Genomic DNA, 20,640 nt, shown 5'->3' on the forward strand with positions numbered 1-20,640 from the left:
GCCCTTAGGAGGCCAGGAAGGGGACGCTCCGGCGTTCGGGCCACCTGTACTGGTGCCCAGGCTACTTATGCCAGTGTTAGTGGCCCCAGTGCTGCCATGAAGGCCCGGATGCCAGTCTCCGGACACCGCCGCATCAGCGCTGCCCTGGAACACCGGCGGGGTCTTCCGTCGGCATGCCACTGGTGTAAAGGCCCGCTCCAGCGTTCTGGGGGGCGTTCCAGCATCCCAGGAGGCGTTCCTGGGGCATTCCAGGGGGGAGGAGCTGCCATTAGGCAGCCTCCTGTACCCTTTCAGCCCCGGATGCCGGTGCTGAGAATGCCGTTGCTGCACCTGCTTTTTTGCAGGCACAGCCTTGCTATTCTCTATGGGGCTTTTTGCCCCATTATACACGAAAAAAGCCAGTTAAAGGCTTTTTCGTGCTTTCAGTGTATGGGGAACTTCTTAGGAGGCGCCGAGGCTGTGCCTCCTCCCCCCCATCCCCACACGCCGAAAGCTCAGGAATGGGCTGTTAGTGAATTAAGAAGTTGCAAGCGCTAGTCATTCCAAATAGGAGGCATCAGCACCCTTTGTAATTGTTTCATTTATACAGAGAGAGATGTAGCTGTTTGTTTGTAATTATTTCAATTATACAGAGAGAGATGTAGCTGTTTGTGCCACTGTATGGAACAACAAAATGACAAGCCGTTTTACTGTAGATTTCAACATTTCAGTGAGGTAAAATGCAGGTAGGGCTGAGAAGGGACATTAGATTGAAGAGTAAGGGGGGATTTGGGAAACCATAATCATTAATTGTTATGCATTTGGTCTGAGATTTTTTTTTATTTTGTTGGGTTTTAGAAATGTGTGTAATGATGTAATCTTATGCACATTTAGTTGGATTGATTCTGCAGCTGTCAGCTACTTACAATACAGCACTTTCCAGTGATAGTTTATCTTGAGTCCACTAGAAGCTTCAGCTGCCAATTATAGCATCTCAAACTACTGCTAAAGGTGTTGTTAAGGAGGATGCTTGAAAATGTGGCCAGACTACTTGGAAGCAAGTCCAACTGAAATCAGTCACATTTGATTTTTAGTAAAAATGGATAGTATTAGGTTCTGAGGTGGCCAACTCTTTGTAGACAGGGTGATGAACCTAAGCTGATGGTGTGTATGTAGGCCAGTGTGGTTCAGTAGGAAGATACACATGTTGGGAAATTATTAGGAAGAATAGTGTCTTCAAGCATACGCTCATGCGAACAGCATTGTTGGGATTCCATAGGGATTATGCAGGCAGGTAGCAAGTGTATCCAACGATGTATGTGGGAGAGACAGTGTGGAATAGTGGTTAGAGACCCATTTTGAATCCCCACTATGGCATGGAAGTTTGCTGGGTGACTGTTGGTCAGTCGCACACTTTCAGTCTAATTTACCGCATAGGGTTGTTGTGAGGGTAAAATGGAGGAGAACAATGTAAGGTGCTTTAGGTCCCTATCAGGGAGAAAGGTGCAGTAAAAACGAACTAAAGAAATAAATACATGCTTTGTGTGCAGGAGCTCACCCTCCATACATGTTCCAGACAAACACTGATGACTCATGAAGGTATTTGCCATAATAAAATCTTGATGTCTGATCTTCAGCAAATCATTGTCTCTGGGAAGGAAGAAACAATTATTTCAGATACTGATATAAGGCAACGGAAGTTTAAATGACAACAATAAAGATATAAAGCCTACATGGAATGCCTAGGGCCTTTAATATTAATGAACGTTGATGAATTGACTTCAGTTCTTATTGGCTGAAAGATTCTCTGATATGCAGTGCTGAAAATCTAAGAACTAAGTGAGGAACTAAGTGGTAAAGTCAGAGCTACATATTCAGGAAATGGTTTCAGAGAGTAGCCACGTAGGTCTGCAGTAGAACAGTTAGATTTGAATCCAGTGGCTCCATAGAGACCAACGAGATTTTCAGGGTATGAGCTTTCAAGAGCTTTCCCTTCATCACATACACCAAAAATCTTGTTGGTCTGTTCACATAAGGTCTAAGGTGTACCTGATCTCAAATCTAGATATTCATAAAAGGAATGCATACAGCCCTCATGCATGGAGCTTTTTTTATTTGAAAGAAGCATTCATGCATGCAATCCCATCTCTGTAGTTCAGCCTGGTGTTAGTAAGGGAGTACTGCACCAAGTGATGCTGCTGATTATGTATCTCAGCTGCAAGTATATTGTCTTGAAGAAGTTTTATACTTTGCTCCAACTTTGCCCATTGAGTATACTGCGTGATTCTCACTGGGTACAGGTTGCTAGCATGCACTATTTTTATGAAGTTGTGTGGAACCCTTGTTGGGCCAAAAAATAACTTGACTAATCTGATTTTCATAAGAGCCAGTTGTTGTGATTGCTAATTATACTCAGCTTAAATTCTGACTTGTGCAGTGATTATAAATTTGAATAATGAAAACTAGCCCTAGAGAAACCATAGAAAAATGCAAATTGTTGTGGTCCTAAAATATAATCTGCTGTATGTATGTTCCCTTCTTTCCAAGACCATATAAAATAATTAGCAAGATATACTTTTGGAGGCAAGGCTATTCTCCAGATCACCTCTGTGTGTGTGTGTGTAAAGTGCCGTCAAGTCGCAGCCAACTTATGGCGACCCCTTTTTGGGGTTTTCATGGCAAGAGACTAACAGAGGTGGTTTGCCATTGCCTTCCTCTGCATAGCAACCCTGGAATTCCTTGGTGGTCTCCCATCCAAATACTAACCGGGGCTGACCCTGCTTAGCTTCCAAGATCTGACGAGATCGGACTGTACCATACTGCCTTCCCTCCTCCAGATCATCTGTACTACTATCTAAACAAGAAACTGAAATTATATATACACATGATTTATTCAACTTGTATCATTTGTGTCTCTTAAACCAAGAATGAAACTTGTTATATCAGTAGTGCTTGAGTTGACTCTATTGACTGTGGCAAAGCAATTGCAACAATGAATGCCCTAGTCTATGGTGTGAATCCCGCTGCTTGGATGCACATCGCCACGCAGCTAATACATAACAGGCCTGCCATAGATTGTAAATTGCTTGTGTCAGTTGTACGGTGGTCAAATGAACCTATGTGTTTTCTTTGTTGCGGATGTGTCATGGTACTATCGGAGAGCCAGTTTATTGTCTGTATATCTTCAGCAACCTTGATCATTCCACTTTCCAGTACTGATTTTTCGGTTCTTCTTGTGATATGATTCTTCCCCTCTACATTATCAAACTATGCTTTCTTATTGATTGCTCTTGATGCTGGTCTCTTAAATGAACGTTACAGAGCTCAGTTCTCCCCTTTCCCCCCCTAATGGTATAGGCCCGTTAATCTGTTGGCACTAAACATAAACAGGAGTCATCTTGTGGCACCTTAAAGGATAACTATTTGAGGTGAAGTCTATTGAAAGCTTATCCTCAAATAAAACTTACCTAGGCTTTAATGCATCACAAGACTCTTCTTTTTCTAGATTCCCGTCAAGCCATTCCTTCTTTTTTAACTAGCTGCCATCACTTTAATGTTGGTACACTATGATTTTCTTCCAGAGTAGTAAAATTAATGTGCACTTCAGAGGTATATGCTTAAAGTTAAGTCCTTCTGAACAGTAACTTGCCTATTTTTTATGTTCTTATTATGTTTTGGGAGTCTTCATCATGAAAAAGTGTTTTGGTGATGAATAAAAACAGAAAAGATAGGACAAATATCAGACTCTGGTATTGCAAAGAAAGCATAATTGAAAAGAAATCTCATCAATATTTATTATGAAACTGAGCTAGATAATTTTGTGTCTCACTGTTGATTTTTTCTTCACAAATGGAAATAAGGAGAAAATCTGCAATAGAGAGACATCACAGCCATGTACTTTAACCCTTTAATAACAATTGAGAGAAGATACTTTTATAATGTTTTGATAAATTTGATATGACACAAATAGTGATTAAACAAGTGGGGACCTTCAAGAACTTGTGGGGGGGGAATCTCACTTTCCCCTCCCCCATTAATTCCTCTTTCCCTTCCCTGGCAGCCCCCATGCTTCTCCCCTTTTCCTGCTTCCTTCTTTTTTCCCCACCCAACAGCCAAACTATTTTTATATGTCCTCCTGTCTTCAGCTTCCACCCCACAGCCTCTACCTGGAAAAACTAAGGAAGAGTTGTGTGGCACCGGCTGCTGGGCCAGTCCCACCTGCATGATAATGAACCCTCAAGGACTTGTAGGGGGTATATCACTTTCCCCTGTATCTGCTCCCCACATTATTTCCTTTGTCCCTCCTATTGGCAACCCCCATATCCTCTTCCCATCTTCAGCTATATTTATTATTTATCCCCGGGCAGCTGGCATGGTCTTCCGGAGCTGCTGCATTGGTGGCAAGGTCCCTGGGAGCCCTAGCAACGACAGATGTAGCAGGGCTCCCGGGAGCCACTGCATCAGCCCCAGGGCCCCCTTCTGGTAAGTGTGTTGTGCTTGCCCAGATAATGGTTTTGTTTTAGGGGGATTTAACCCCCGCAATGTATTTTTATGTGTCTGGATTTTTTTCCTGCAAACCTAGGGGTTCCCCCAAGTTTGGAGAAAAATCTTGTTTCTCTCAGTGTGGGTCCTATCTGTGGATTTAGGTATCTGCAGATCTGCCCACGCTTGAGAAATAGATAGATGATTAACAGTTTTTATGTAGGAAAACAGAGTAGCTTTTCTGATTTTCTTCATTCGTCACATTCAAGTAAATGACAGTGGAAGTACAGGGATAAAGACAAGTGAGGATATTTCCAAGCAAAGCAGGCAGTTTATACTCTAGGTGGATAGCTATACCACATGCTTAAACCAATTGAACAGTCATTCCATCTCCTCAAAGGACTCAGAAGTCTTCTGGGAATCGCTGATAGACAATTGTTTGCATCCTCACTGAATGACAATACCCATGATCCTTTATGGGAAGACATGACAATAAAATTGGAACAAAACCAATGTGTAGTTCAATGTATATATTCTTAGCTGCCAATTTCGCCTTGCCATATGTAATCTGAATGCTAACAGGTGTTTTTTTTTTTAAACTACATTCAGACAGCAGATTAGGACAAGAGGTGTTTTGAGGACATGCAAGAAACTTTGAAGCTAAGCAAAATATGTTTGTCTTATTAAAGAGAACATAGTTTAGAAATACAGCACATACATTGCTTTGTTAAGGTCCCAGGTTCCAGTTTAAGGTCCCAGGTTCATCTCTAGTTGTTTTTAAGGGATCTCAGGTTTGTTTTTGTCTCTGGGATAGTTGCCAAAAATTTGGGCTTAAAGGCCAACATTTTGGACTGGTTACCAGAAATTTTCTAAATTAGGTTGGATTTTTAAAAGAACAGAAAGGTCAGCAATGCAATTTTCTAGAGGTTTGCATTTGGGTATTATTAACTAATCAATACCTTGTATGAAAAAACCTAATTCATTAATATGATTAATATTATTATTAATCCACATGGAAAAATAATATTTAATAATACCGTATAAGCTTTCTTGTCTGGCACTTTGATAGCTGGAAAACTAGGTTAACTAGCATCTGGGTTGGTTTGTGGGGTCTGTGGATAGGGAGGGCTGGAGAGACCCACTTCCCATTTTAGATAGGAACAGATAGATGAGGCCTTATTAATTAAGTTTTTTTTTAAAAAGAAACCACTTCCCTATAATTTTCGCTCTGCACTAAGCTTCTAGCCTTCTCATATGCGGTAAGGGACCAAGTTGTTGACCTCAACCTCAGATCTTTACATGCACTACATGACACTGTATGGACTGTATGTGTGTCTTTCCCCTGTAGCCCACCCCTCCCAACTTGCAGGCTCTAAAAACTATTGTTCCACTCTGCCAAGCTTCACCCCAACTGGTCCCTTGCTCTTCTAGTGATTCGATTTTTAAAAAAATAAAAAATTGGCAACTCTAATTTTCCATGCTAGACTGTATTGGACTACAAGTATTGGCAGTCCTATATCGTGTAGGAAACTATCAATTTTGCTTTTGAGTAAAATAATCAGAAATTGAATCACAGTACAGACATAGAAGCAAACCTAAACAATGAATTATAGGTCTGAACCTTTTTTGAAGGAATGAGACCATGATTTAATTAGGGGTTGCCTGATACATTGTGGGATTTGATCTGACTATCAACATTCATATCTCAATAAAACATGATTATACACTATTTAAAAAGCCCATTGGTTTGAAGTGCTATTGTAAATCATTCAGAGATTGATTACTGAGTTGGATGACTGGTGATATTGGAAAAATGCTTTATTCAGAGGGTTTTGAAATTTATCGCTTTGTTTCCTGTGGGTATTTGCATATATACATACAAACACACATATTATGCATGAAGCCTTGTAAAACGAATCATTTTGCTTGTAGTTAGATAAGCATTCACAGCCATGCATTGAAATCAGAAGCTACCTGATCTTACATAAAGATTAGATTATTCTCAGCAAACTGATAGCATCTAGGATTAGAAGTGCTTTTTCATTCATAGAGAACTGTAAAAGAAATGCCCTCTCATCAGCAATGAAGATGGCTGCTGTGAGTCCCTTTGATATATTGCCAAGCCAAACTATTATATAAACCCATCTGAAATCCACAAAATGATGTGCAGTGAATGTTTCCAGTGGAGACAAGGACCAGTGAAGGAGCGGAGTTTTTCTGACATGAGTGTGTCTGGTTTTTATAGGCTCCAGGGTTTAGGATCTCAACAGTAACCATATTTGGTTATTACAACATGCACACAAATAGAATTGCTAAACAGATGGATGAAATTTCACCAGTAATTTTGGGACTGAAATATGATTGCTTTTCAAAATGGTTTGCAAGTTAATGTGTAATGTCTTAAATAGTCAAGTATCTATTGCTCAGCTAGTCCAGACCTGAGAAGCTGGTTGACTAAATAGTACTAAGTACATGTGTCTGTGTATTTTGCTGCCTTCTGAACTGCCAAAATTATTTTCTTACCAGCTGGGACAAAAATGTTACCAGGTTGCAACCCAGAAAATAATGGTGTATCTTTAAGATCCTCCCCTTGCTTATTTTGCCTCTGATTCCCTTCCCAGGCAGAGCAAACTTGGAGGCTTATTCTCTTCAAGAGACAGAACAGGAATGTACAACAGAAATGGAAGGAAACAGGAGGGAGAAAATGTAGGTTGTCTCTCACTTCTGTGGGGACCTTAAAATAGTAGTCCCATTAACCTTTGGGTTGCAACTTGGCAGCCCCGAGCGGTTGTATGGCATTGGAGGAAGGTCATACTGAAAGCTCATAGTGGGTTGAAGAGACTCAGTTCACAAAATATTCCTGCTAACATGCCAGAGATGTAGCAACTACCCTTTCAGTTAGCCAGGTAGAGTATTCTGATAAATGTGAACCAAAATGTGAAGTGCATATGAGTGTGTAAAGTGCCGTCAAGTCGCAGCCGACTTATGGCGACCCCTTTTGGGCATATATCAATCCTAAAATTGAAAAAAAATATATAAACTGTGTTACTTAAAAATAATCCAATATGGCTGGAGAGTTAGGCATGTATCTAGGAGATCTGGGTCTAATCTATTTTCAGTCATTATAGAAAACTGTAAAGTAAATGGCTTCTCATCAAACTACAAATGAGCTTCAGCCACAGGCTGCCATGTCATCCAATGGGAATAATAATGACCTTCTTTATACCCTGTCAGGAGGAAAAGTTAGGTAATAGCTACAAAGCCTAAATGTTAAACATTGATTCATAAATGGTACAAATTATGTGTCTCAGGATTCTTTTTATGATGTCTATGCCACACTGAGACACCCTACCCCCATTAATGTGAAAGCTGTTATCCCTACAATTCCAACACAAAACATAGGTCAAAGGAAACATATATGTTTCTATAGCCATAAATATTAAGGTTCTTCTCCCCTCACACACACACCTTCTAAAATATGTGACATAATGGAGTCTGGCTTCACCAAAACTATTCACAAGCTATAAAAGGTTAAGGAAGCTTCCTTCAGAGCTCTGTTTATTTGATTCAGTAATGCTCCTGTTTTCATCACTAGCTGTCATTGCTGGAATAAAGCCTTGCCTCTGACAACTGGAGTAAAGAATTCCTTACTGTCTCCAAGCTCCAACTCTTATATTGTTTGTAGATTTGGTGCATATTTTAACTCATTTGCCCTTTTTGTGTATTGGAGATGAAAGTGTTATCTCTCATCTTATAGGGAGTGTGAAAGTGAATTTAGTTAATATCTATAAAGGGGGAAAGCAGTCTAATGGGTTCATCCTAAAACAGGGAGCAAGAATAGATCTAAGGAGTAGTATAAGCAGGCAAAAATATGGGAAGGTACAAGAAAGGTGTAGACATACAAGAGAAATGACAAAGCAAATCAAGGCAGCAGCAATATGTGGTAATACTTGTTGCCTGTACAGCAAGTACCGCTGCAATCTGAAGAGATGTAAAAGTAATTTCATATGTGAGCAGACATTAGGGTCGGGGGAGCAAGTAAGGGAATTCATTTTTTTTTTATATATATAAATTTTATTGGGTTTTATGATAGAAATTTTCCATTGCATTAAACAACATCTATAACAATATCGAATTTCAATTCTAACCTAAAGTTGTTATAATTCCATATCATATAATTAAAAAGAGAAAAGAAAAAAGAAAAAAAGAAATGGAAAATTTTTGACTTCCCCATCACCTCTATCTGCCTCTTAATAAAAAGTTCCTCCCGTCATAGGTAATCTAATCTTGATAAAATATCAATACCATATATAAAAAACCATAATCTGTTAGTAAATATAATTATGCTTATTCAATATAAAAAAAAAATCAAAAATAATCCTCTGGATCAGATTAGAAAATATTCTTCCATTCTTCCCAATTTTAACTCATATTCACAATAATGCATCCACGCCCCCCATTCCCCCAAAAACCGAACGTCATTTTCTTCATTTAGAATAGCTGTGAGTTTTGCCATTTCTGCCACTTCAAACATTTTAACAATCCAGTCTTTTTTCTCTGGAGTTTCTAGCCCTTTCCATTTCGCTGCATAAAGCAGTCTCGCAGCTGTTGTGGCATATATCAAAAAGGTTCTTTGTGTTGCTAAGTCGTCTGGAATCATACTCAATAACATCATTTCTGGTGTTTTGGATATATTCTTTTGTAGTATTAATCTCAGTTCGTTATAAATCATGTCCCAGAAGTCTTTGGCTTTGTCACAGGTCCACCACATGTGATAAAAGGAACCAATTTCTTTGTTACATTTCCAACAAGTAGGGGACATCGTTTTATAAATCTTTGCAATTTTCTTGGGTGTTAGATACCATCTATACATCATTTTATAGATGTTTTCTCGCACTGACTGTGCTTTTATTCCTTTTAAATCTTTAGACCATAATCTTTCCCATTTATTTAAAACAATATCATGTCCCACATTTTGAGCCCAATCGATCATAGTTGGTTTAATCGTGTCCTGCTCACAGTATATTGTTAAAAGGAGATTATACATTTTAGAAATCAGCTTTGTATTATTGTCTAGTAGAATCCTTTGAAAAGGAGATTTTTCTTTAGAGAAACCTTTTTTTGCATCTTGTACAAAAACTGATTTGATTTGGTAATATTGAAGCCATTGTAAATCATCCTTAAGCAGTTGAAAGTCTTTTAGTGAGCATTTCTTTCCTTCCCAATTAATTAGATCTTGATAAGTAATAAATTTGTCTGGTCTAAGTGGGCGCAAAGTTAGCATTTCTTGGGGCGATATCCACATCGGTGTTTCTGGTTCCAAAATGTGTTTATATCTCATCCAAATACGAAGTAGAGAGGACCTGATTATATGATTACGGAATGTTGCTTGTAACTTAATTTTATCATACCACAAATAACCATGCTATCCACTTAAGTTATTATAACCTTCCAAGTCTAGCAAACGTACATTTGACAAATCCATCCAGTCTTTTAGCCATACTAAAGCTACCGCTTCAGCATAGAGTTGAAAGTTAGGCAGTGCTAAACCTCCTCTAGTTTTTAGATCCACCAAGTATTTATAAGCAGTCCTTGGTTTTTTTCCTTGCCAGATGAAGTTTGAAATGTCTTTCCTCCAAGTTTCAAAATATTTTGTTTGTGATATTATTGGTAAATTTTGGAATAAGAAGAGCATCCTCGGTAAGACATTCATTTGGATCGTTGAGATACGTCCCATTAATGACAATTTTTTGTTTGACCATATAATCATATCAGTTTTAATCTTACCCCATAACTTGAGGTAATTGTTGGTTAACAGATCTTTATTCTTTGCAGTGATCCAAATTCCCAGGTATTTAACTTTGTTAGCTTTCTCCCAGCCAGTATATGATATAAATTCCTGTTGTTGTATTTCCGATAAATTTTTAAATATTATCTTTGTTTTTTCTTGATTCACTTTAAAGCCTGATACTTTTCCAAAATCATCCAAGGTCTCCTGAAGTATATTCATTGACTGTGTTGGGTTTTCCAAAATTAGCAGTAGGTCATCCGCGAATGCTCTCAACTTAAATTCATGTTTTTTAATTCTTAGCCCGCGGATGTCCTCCATACTTCTTAGTTTCACACATAGCGGTTCCAACACCAACAAAGTAAGGGAATTCATTAAGACCCAAATGCTACTGCTGCAACAACACATGAATACATGAAGCTGCTTGGCTTCCGCTAGGGATGCTGATCTGAGCACCACGTTTCTCGGGGGCTCCCGAGAAACGTTTGAACTTGGGGGCAAATTTTTGCACCCCACCCCGGTTCTAATTAGTGGACCGAGGAACAGGAACACCCCTGCTGCCTTCAAGAGCGGTCTGACCCCCAGTTTTGCTGAGAGAGTCTTCGGACGACTCTCAGAATCCTGGAAGAGGTCCCGCCGGCCTGATGGGGAAACACTGCCGAAAACGTCTCTTTGGAATTAGGCTCAGATCTCCCCTATCTATCACCATCTAAGCAACTACAAAGAAGGAAGAATACCTACTCTCCTAAAATTTGAGTAAGTTAAAAGAACTCTTGTTTTATCTGGATCTGGAAGCACCGGGAGATTGCTAAATACATCTGCTGAATCTGTCTCTCCCCACTTAATGTTTAAATGACTCTTTGAAAACAAGAAAAGATCAGATACATCGGCAGGAATCTTATCAATTTGATCAGTGGGAAGACACAAAAACTAAATTTTTTTGAAAGACGTCTCTGCTACAAATCAGAAACTACGATGTATAAAGAGGAGGGAGGAGGAGTAATCCCCCCACATCGCGAGGTGTCGTCCTTCTAACTACACTAAGTCTTCCTGCCATGTCCTTCCTGGAAATAATCTATCATCGCGAGAGTAGCAGAGAACTTGGAATCGGAAGTGTGGCAACATCGTGCAACTGGCAAATACCTCCCAAGTTCCTGAACAAAAGGAAGACGGAAGGTTTACGACACTGATTCCTGCAGCACCTCTCTGCTATTTATAACACCGGTCTTTGTTGGGACTTTACCAACTAAGTCTCAACGGAACTTTCAGAAGTAGCAACCTTGGAACGTTTGATTAAACAGCTGGATCAATTTTCTGCTTTGATGAACCAAAAACTGGATTTTATCTTAGATGACCTTAAAGATATAAAAATTCAAATCATCACAGTGAGGTCGGAGGTGAGATCAGAGGGTTCTTCAGATGACAAGAAAGACGAAGAACAGAAGAACCTTGCAAAGGAAATGGAGAATGACAACAAACAAACTGCAATAGTCCAGCTGTCAACAATGGATCTGAATGTGAGCGACTTAGATCTTTGTTTTTATAATCTGCCTGAGGAACTTTTTAACACCAGCTTGGAGGACTTAAAGGGTAGAAAAACTGGAGCTATGGGGATCTTGTTTATTGACTTTGAGATGGAAGAAACTGCAACGCAGATCTACTATGAATATCATTCAACAGCAGAAGAAATCTTAACAACAACTTCCAAAGATGCTGTTCGATGTCTAGTCTTAATGAAGAAAAGAAAAAAATGCTGGAAATTCCGGACAAAGGAACTGATTTAAAAGAGTCTGGCTTGTCTTTTGGAAGGGATTAAACAGGAATTGATTAAAAGGCTTGTTTTTAATGGAAATTAAATAACATAAGATATCAATATCCGGGGATTGAACCTGGGACCTTCTGCTCTACCAATCAGATGCTCTACCACTGAGCCACAGCCCCTCCCCAACATCTGCACAAGCTACTTAAGGAAGCCTGCAGCCTCTCAGTCCAGGAAGACCTTAGTCTAAGATCCAGCACTGCAGGTTAGATCATGCAATGCTCTCTTACAATTGACTTACACTGCATTCCGAAACAGACTTCTAAGTCCACTGAAGTTGGTGGGCATAACTCTGTTTAGGAATACACTGTTCATCTTCATGTCTTCTGTGCAGTCGCACATTCAGCCACAGCTCAGGCACCTTCTGTTGCTTTCCGCTCCCCAATTGATCTGCGGGACATCTGCAGGGCAGCGGTGTGGTCCTTACACTCCATGTTCGTCAAGCACTATTTGATTGATGTCGATTCCAGGAATGAAGTGGGAGAGCAGTGTTACAATCACTTTTTTGATGACCAGCCCACACCCACCTCCACGGCAAGCGACCTTGCTATTCTCCCATGTGGGACTGCACAGAAGACACAAAGATGAAGACAGGTTTGCACTTACCTGAAACCGTTGTTCATTGAGTGTCTTCTGTGCAGGCTACGCATCTTTCCCTCCTTTACCTACTGTGGGCTGCTAGGTTTGTTCCAGGACTGTGATGTGCTCCACAGCGGGGAAGGGAGAACTGAGGGAGCAGCACTGTTCCTGCCGACGTCATGTGACCGTTTAGGCGGGGAAAGCCCTGGCTCCAGAGCAAGACAGAGGGGAGGGGAAGCACTTCAGAGTGCTGGACTCTCTAGCAGCTTTGTAAATCCAGTCTCTACATCTGGACTGCACCTGTGTAGTCCCATGTACGCCTCCACAGAAGACACTCAATGGACAACAGTTACAGGTAAGAGCAACCTTGTTTTAATGTTGTATGCCTTCATTCTCACATTGTTCTATCCTCCGTCACATCTGTAAGTATCCAAGACAAGGGAATAGGTATACAACCTGCAGTGGATGAGGTGAGATACTCTCTCTGAATGAGCAGGTTTCATGTTCCTGGATTCCTCACTCTCTCTCTGGAAGAAGAAAGCTGAGGTAGCTAGGAATACTTTTTACCAGTTTAAGCTGGTTTGCTAGCTGGTGTAATTCTTGAGAAAGTTGACCTTGGCCATTGTCACAAATGTCCTGGTAACATCCAAACTGGATTACTCTAATATGGTCTACATGATCTTAAGGGTGATCCAGAAATGCTAACATGTACAAAGTAAAGCTGCTGTAGTTCTGAATAATTATCAGCCTACAGGAGTACAGTGTGATATAGGCAGGGCCTACATGGTGTAAGAAGGGCCATTGTGGTTTTGTGTTTGTGTTTGTAGTACCAAATTAGGATCTCCACTTAGACATGTAGCTCATTGGGACAGATATTCTTCCCCTCAGCCTGTCCTACCTCAGAAGGTTGTTGTGAGGAAAAAATAGAGGAAAGGTAAACCATTTACTCTGCCCTAAGCTCCTTGGAGGAAAGGTGGGGGACCTCTGAGGACTCACGGGGGCATTTGATCCCCCACACCCCTTTCCCCCATGCTATTTCCTCTTTCCTTCCCTCTGGCATCCCCATAGCCTCCCCTCTTTGCCTTTCTCCCACTAACCTGCCTGCCTTTATCTGCCCCACCCACGACTTCAGCTTTCCTTCCTTCACTTTCCCTGGCAGCCTCTCCTCTTTTCTTCTCTTTCATCCTGCCATCTGCCAACCCTTTTCTGTTCTCCCTCCTTCAGTTTTACCTCCTTATCTCCCCTCTCCCTGCTCTCTTTCCCCCTTTCCATCTTGTACCTTTTTTGTTCTCTCCCCCAGCCTTCACTGACAGAAACCAAGGCATGGAAGGCTCAGCAATATGGTTGAGTGTGTATAGCAACTCCCCAGATGGCTACCAGGATCTCACAGTGTAGTCTCATGAGATCTCAGTGGACATTAATTTCTTAACAGACATTGCTTCTATTATTTGAGGTTTTTAACCAACGTTCAGATTTTCCTGCAAACCAGTGGCTTCCCTATGTTTGTAGAATAATCTCCCTGTGTCTCTGGCTGTATTTGAGGATTCTTATTTTATTTTATTTTATTCATTTAATTATTGCATTTTGTGCCTTTAAAAATTGTTTGCCGCTCTGGGTGATTCAAGACTCATATAAATTACACTAAACTATAGGGGGACTTCAACTGGTTGCCTGTGGTCAGGCATCAACTTTCCTAGTTACAGTCAATGTCCAATATTGCAAATATGTTTTGAAAACTTGTCTTGCTCTCTATTCTGACACATCTGTGCCCTTAAGGTCACTTTCCTTAAGTTCCTTGTTTTGGTTGGCTCTGCCATGGCAGTTTCCGTATTTATTCAGCATCGATCAGTGCTCTCCTTCAGGCACACAGTCAAGTGGGTAATCACACGTCTGCAACAGAAGAAAATGTAAGATGCCATTTTGGATAGCTGTATTGTCAGTTGCTGAGCATCTGGTTTCTTAGTCAGAGAATTGTATCTGATGATATAGCAGAACAGGCGTTTGGGTTCCCCCCCCCTTTCACAACAGACCTTTGACAGACATATAACAGAATGACAGTGGGGAAAAGAGCAGAGCCTGTGGGGCAAATATATCGATGTGATCTTCCTGCAGCTCTGCAGGCTTATCCACATATTTTAAAAACCCAAGCTAGGAAAGCACATTGATTTATGACACTTTGGGGCTGCGCATGAGCACGGAATACTGGCATATTGCCAGACTACTGCCAGCACTGTAATTAGTCAGTGTCTACTAAACAGCCGTATGTGGCACCCCTATGAATCAATGCTAAGCCTCACTCTTCTGGAATGGCAGGTGGCAGCAAAGAGCATGAATGAAAAGTGTCAGCTGCCTGGATACTGTAAAAAAAAAAAATCCATATGTGTACGTGTTCACGCTTCCCTGTCTAAGCCATCTGTGTCACGTGCATCTTCCTGCCACCAAGGGGGATAAATAGTTTTGTGTTAGGCTTTTTTCCTCTTCTCCCTCCTCCACCCCCCCCATGTTGTTTACCAGAGCATAGCCATATACAGGCATTCCTGTGATAATGTTTTAACCTTAATATAAAATACATGTTTGTTTTAGTATATCTGAGTGGATGATATGGTGTAATACTGTGTAATATATGCTCTTTGCTTGGCTGAGCCAAATGCTACTGACACTGGCTTAGCAGTAAGTAGTTATCAATCAACCAGATATGTTAAAGTGTTCATATAGATAGATAATACAGAATCCAGAATATGATGACTATTAAGAAAGAAAATACAGGGGTTTTGCACACTGTTTTACCATGAGATCAGAAGAATCCTGTTGTCTTTGGCCAACAACAATTGCTCACTTGACTTAGGATCATTGTATCTGTTCTGTGCCCTTCTGTGTTTGGAATATGGCACGCAGACATAATTTATCTCCTAAATTATGGTGGGCCAATTAATTATCTCACATTACAGCAACACGATTGTTGGAACTTTAAACAAAAATTCCTGCTTTCTGACATAAGGAGAACATCTAAAAGCCAAGAGAATGGCATTTTTGCAAGTCAACTTGAAATCATTTTAATTATCCCCTGTAAATCTTTGATGTCATAACCATTGATGACAGATTTTTAGGGACACAGAGAGTCAGACAATTATCCTGCCTAAGCCCTTTTGAAATGCATGAGAAGGAAAACAATAGGATTTCCTGCCTTTAGGAACCATGATGTCTTGGGCTGGCTGTGCATTCAGAATTATACTAGAGTCCTTCACATGTGCATGGACAGATTGAGAGAAACTATAGGGGTGTTATTGAGTCATTTGTGAAATTCTCATATCTAAAAAATACCTAAAATAGCTTAAAAAAATAAAATTAAAATTAAAAATGGCATCTAAACCAATTAAAAATCTTGATTCTTGTTTGTTATCTTTGTGTAATCTCAGCAAAACTTTAGACAACATTAATATGACCAATCAGGTGGAGATTTGCCACTAACAGCACATTCCTAAGGAGAGTTACTCCAGTCTAAGCCCATTGAAATGAATGGGTTTAGACTGGAGTAACTCTCCTAAGGAATGCACTGGAAAGTTATCAGGTAAAATCCCGGTGAGCCAGTGTCCTGGAGTCTGCCCCTATGCATGATATTTTCTTAATGGAAAGCAGTTGATTTAATAATTTTAATATAATCTGGTTGAGTTAGGGAAATGCTGTGGACTATGCCTGGAACTTCTTTATATTTGTACAGCATCTCATAATTCCACATGACCGTATTACTTATATGTTTATCATTAAAATTGAATATCTTTAATCCAGAATTTGGATTTAGTATTTATTAGCCATTGCTCAATGATAGATCACATGCAAAACGTTCTACGTTCAGTCACTGGCATCTTCAGTTAAGTATCTTAGGTAGTAGCAAGGGCTGAAAAGGACCGTCTTCTTCCTGGGATACTGGAGAGCTGCTGCCAATCGCTCTACAGTAGTGATCTAGATGAACCAGTGGTCTGAAATGAAGTTGCTTTATATGTTCAATTAGAAGCACAAGAAGTATGTAACATTTTAAAATATATACACATGTTTTGCAATTGAAAACTTTTAACCAGAGTGTTTTGGAAGATATAATGATTTGTTCAATAAAAACTAGCATAGCAGGAAAAAATTGTTCTATCCATCTGGCATCACCTGAAGCTTCTGTTAGAAATTTCTGTTATACAAAATGAGGGAAATTAAAACATATTTCCCCTCCATATAGTTCCATATAGTATGCCTTCACATCCTTCATGAGAGGTTTGGTTCTTTAGCACATCTGTCAGTCTTTTTTGCTAGAAACAACAGTCCTACTGAGTTGGATCAGGTTTTCTATGGGTGGCTTTACACGCACATTTATTGCAGCAAGCTTTCTACTGAAAAGCAGCTTTTGTCCATTTTAACCATACTACTGGATGAAAACGGTTCATATGTGCACTTCTGAGTCCAGGGAATGACAAAAGGACAAGATGAAATAATACAGTTGAACCTAAGCATATCTCCCCCTGAACAGTGCCTGTGATTCTCCTCCCACTTCTCTTTATTCTGAAGTGGTATGGCCCACGGAGAAATGGGAGGATTGTAGTAGTGGTGGAAAGTGCCGTCATGTCACAGCCGACTTTATGGCAACCACAAAGGGTTTTCCAAGGCAAGAGACAAACAGAGGTGGCTTGCCATTGCTTGCATTTGTGCAGAGATCCTGGATTTCCTTGGTAGTCTCCCATCCAAATACTGACCAGGGCCAACCCTGCTTAGCTTTTGAGAACTGATGAGATCAGGCTAGCCAGAGGATGGTCCCATGTGGTATTTTTGTGTATACTGGAATCAGCTGTCAATCAGTTTAGCCTCACTACTATCTGTGGATGTTCAGCTTTCAGTACAGATGAAAGGCCTGGTAGATACTGGCTTTGCAGGACAGGAGGATGCAGCTGCCTTCTGACCACCCTTCTGAGTTTCAACCAACTGGGAGATGAGTAGTGTTAGCTCCTGCAAAGCATCACAGATGCTTATGATTAGAAATGGCTCAAAGTAATGGCTCTGTTATGTTAATATATATCTGATAGGGCTTTTGGAGTTGCACATTTCCATGCATGTCGGCAGGAATCCTGATACAAACCACTTTAGATCAGGTTTGTGGTAATGAACTTACGCCAGTCTGTTCGCTTGGACTGATAACGTGGCTGAACCAGCATTGAACTACCATTGGAATGGACAGCAGGATCACAGAGGATGTATCAGAAGAAAGCAAGCACAGAGCTGTGGGGTGCTTGTGAGTTTGAAAAGCCAGTAATAGCTATAAAATGATAAAACACTGGTGACTCCATGAGCACATGGCTAAATAGTATTGCTGAACATTCTATTGCTTTTGAGAAGGTGGTAAAGAACTGGAATACACTTTCACTTGCCCTGCAGATCAACAACTGATCCAACAGGATGGTGTTGCTGCAGTAGTCTTGTTTGGGGGCTTCCTAGAGGCACCTGGTTGGCCACTGTGTGAACAGACTGCTGGACTTGATGGGCCTTGGTTTGATCCAGCAGGGCTTATCTTATGTTCTTAACATTTTGAATTACATATGAAGAATATTCTAGCAGCTTTGGATAAAAATCTCCTGGAGAGAGATATTCATTTATCAAACCTAGACTCAATAAAGCTGTGACTGAAACATCAATATGTCTTGTCACACTTGCTGATTTGTGCTAGCCACACAGGTGCTGGATTTGTTGAAAGGTGATGGAGGAAGAAGATTGGGTAACAATTAGTCTGCTTCATGAGGGCCTGATATTCTGAAAAAAAACATGTACAGCTTTCCAGATGGGCCAAGTGGCTTAGATAAAATAAGACTCATGCTGAAACCTTTCTGAATGATGTAAATAATTCCCTTTCTTAAAGAAAAACTTTTGATTTTAGTGTTTCCTTTTGTACATTAAAGATACAGATAGTATCAAGTACAGTGATTACAAATACCATGATCCAAAGAAGTACACAACAAGGTTTTTTAAAACAGAGTTCCCACAACACTATGCAGCACAGGGAGTTTCAAAAGCAGTTATGATATGAAGTCTGCAAAGCAAAAATGCTTTGTAACAACAGGGCTTAGTAGGACTTGTATATCCTTGATGCGGTGGACCTGACCTAGCAACCTGGCTTTTGGCAGCCCACCTCCATACACACACCCCTCAGGAATTGTAGAACTCAGTTCATGTATTACAATAGTTCTTCATTTTGATAAGCTTCTGTAGTTCAGGTGGAGTTGGCAGATGTATTATAGCCCTATTAGCAATCTAAAAAGTTGCACTGTGGAAGAACAAATCTACACTAAATGCAGCTTAAATACATGCTCCTTTCTTATACTGAAGAAAAAGATTTTGCTCTCTGTGTGTGAGTGTGTACTATAGACAATACCATATTGTGTGATTATACAAAATCCTGGATACATGGTCCTCTTACCTAAATAAAGGCTTACAGATGCCGAGAGTTTTAAAAAATGGCCCCCAAAGGTCCCCCTTGCACCATTTTCACAATATCGAACTTCTGCCCTTACCCACAGCTGCTGTTTGACCTGCAGGTCGAAAAGTACATATAACTAACCATGTGGTATGGAGGAGGTCACATAATGAAAATGGAAAATGGTGCAGGGAAATTTAAACAACATGCCTGGAATTCAAATAATAATATTTTTTTAAAATCAGGAAATTGGTTCACCAATTCACCAATACTATGGTTCACCAATTTCCCGTCATTATCTCTAGTTTAGACCTAAGACTTGTAATTCTGTAATCCCTGTGTTGTTATTTTTTAAATCACTGATTTTTCTAGGGTTTTCAACTCTGGGTTGGGAAATTCCTGGATACCCTCTAAAGCAGGCATTGCCTCCAGGGGAACTGAGGTCTGTAGTCCGGAATTGGTTGTACTACAGGTAGATCTCCAAGTCCTCATGGAGGCTGGCAACCCTAACAAGGGGGTTGGGTCATATTTCAGTAGAATGTCACTTATGATTGCTTGCAAAAGGTCCCAGGGTTAATTCCCACCTTCTGTAGTTGAAAGAATCTCAAGAAGGGACTGAAACCCTGAAGAGCTGCTGCCAGTCAGAGCTGACAATACCGGTCTAAGCCACATGCACCAATGGTCTGGATCAGTATAAGGCAGCTTTATACACTCTTACCATAGTAGCAGCCTTGATAGCTTCTTTTTAGTTGTGAATTCCTAAACTGAGTTTAGGACAGAGAAACTGAGTAACTTTGCTTAGGAACTTGCTAGGAAGCAAGTCCTGTTGAACTCAGTGGGACTTACTTATAAGCATATATGCTTAGGAGTGCACTGTTAATCATCTATATCTAACATACTATGGCCAAATGAAGATTACTACTACTTATTATTTGTCCTAACAGATGCTGAAAATATTTAAACTGTATCAGGAAAGCCTTAGGCACATAAGATTCTTAGGGACACACGCTGGCATTTCTGTCCTTTTGCATGGTGGTATGCAAAACCCAGAATGTGCTTGCATCTCCTCTTTAGTGATATTAACAATCTCACTGCATTTAATATGGAATGTTTCAATTGTTCAGACTCCAACATGGTTAATAGTAAGGCCTGATTGTTAAAAGCATCCCTTTTTAATGGTTCAAAAAGGACACTTCTGGTAATGTTTTCAATTTATTTCTAATCTTCAAGAATGCTGGCTGGTTTGTTTCTAAGAGCCTCCTGGGAAGTCCTTAGCACCCTCAATTTCCATTGATTTAAGTGGCAATCAGCACCCTACTGGAAAGATCTGCAAAGCACAGTACAGACAGCTGGAGCAGAGAGCTGTAATCACAAGGCTGTGATGGAAGCAATAGATGGCTTCCTGAGAAACATGGTTTGTTTTCTTGCATTTGGCCTTGCTTTTTGAGCCTATCCTTGGAATTCACAGGGATATATTAGGGGTTAGAGAGGTTGAGGTAGTCACAGAGGCTGGCTTTTGAGGGTCAGGGTCAAGTCAGTGTGTCTCTG

General features: G+C 40.3%; 1 protein-coding gene and 1 pseudogene across 1 annotated transcript in view; both read left to right on the forward strand.

Annotated features, from left to right (window-relative positions):
- Positions 1-20,640, forward strand: part of CACNA1C (calcium voltage-gated channel subunit alpha1 C) — a 575,193-nt gene that overhangs the window by 116,406 nt on the left and 438,147 nt on the right. The window lies entirely within an intron of this gene.
- Positions 11,857-20,640, forward strand: part of LOC130475791 (ubiquitin-40S ribosomal protein S27a-like) — a 101,663-nt pseudogene continuing 92,879 nt past the window's right edge.

Source organism: Euleptes europaea, chromosome 3 (assembly GCF_029931775.1).
Source record: "Euleptes europaea isolate rEulEur1 chromosome 3, rEulEur1.hap1, whole genome shotgun sequence".
Classification (NCBI taxonomy): domain Eukaryota; kingdom Metazoa; phylum Chordata; class Lepidosauria; order Squamata; family Sphaerodactylidae; genus Euleptes; species Euleptes europaea.